The sequence below is a fragment of the Petaurus breviceps genome, unplaced genomic scaffold (assembly GCF_028583685.1).
Source record: "Petaurus breviceps papuanus isolate PSGF00001 unplaced genomic scaffold, PetGlider_PUasm1.0 88067, whole genome shotgun sequence".
NCBI lineage: Eukaryota > Metazoa > Chordata > Mammalia > Diprotodontia > Petauridae > Petaurus > Petaurus breviceps.
The window spans coordinates 22,393-22,742 of record NW_027186892.1 but is presented as its reverse complement, the minus strand read 5'-3'; positions in this window follow the sequence as shown (position 1 = coordinate 22,742).

Genomic DNA, 350 nt, shown 5'->3' with positions numbered 1-350 from the left:
GGTAGGAAGGAAAATACTTGGGTGGGCTGAGGGGGAGGGCTGCCCATAGCCCTCCCAGGGCCTTGTCCCATTCTCTTCAAGAGCTACTGTAGAGAGGGCCCAAGCCCTTCAGTACCCTGGTCCCCCTTTCTCCCACTGCCCTCCAAACTCAGTGCTGTTCTCCTGGACCCTGGGGAGCCCCTTTAGAAAGCACACACAAGTGTGTGCCAGTGTATTGCGTGTGTACATGTGTGTGCTTGTGTGTCTGTGTGTTCATGCCTGTGTGTACATATATGTGTCTGTGTGCCTGTACCTGTGTGTTTGTGCTTATGTGTGCATGTGTGTGCACATATGTGTCTGTGTGCCTGTAC